Genomic DNA, 314 nt, shown 5'->3' on the forward strand with positions numbered 1-314 from the left:
CCGACTGGTGGCGTAGCTGAGGGAGGACGACACAGCCGGAAGCCGATGACCAGTGGCAGAGGAAGATAATCCCCATTGTTTACGTCTGTATCGTTTCCCCCTCCATATTTTGAAGAGGCCATAGGCCAACAGGTCTTAAGATCTGAAGATATGCCATAAAGGTACCCTTTATGGTGAGAAACCCAGGGTAACCCTATCAACCGGCCTTCACCAGTAATAAATATAGGCTGCACTACTTCTTAAAGTGTGGTTCTTCTCTGGATTTATGTTTTTCTAACAAAACAAAAAGAAGAAAATTATATATACATATATAC

Source organism: Octopus bimaculoides, chromosome 7 (genome assembly GCF_001194135.2).
Source record: "Octopus bimaculoides isolate UCB-OBI-ISO-001 chromosome 7, ASM119413v2, whole genome shotgun sequence".
Taxonomy (NCBI): domain Eukaryota; kingdom Metazoa; phylum Mollusca; class Cephalopoda; order Octopoda; family Octopodidae; genus Octopus; species Octopus bimaculoides.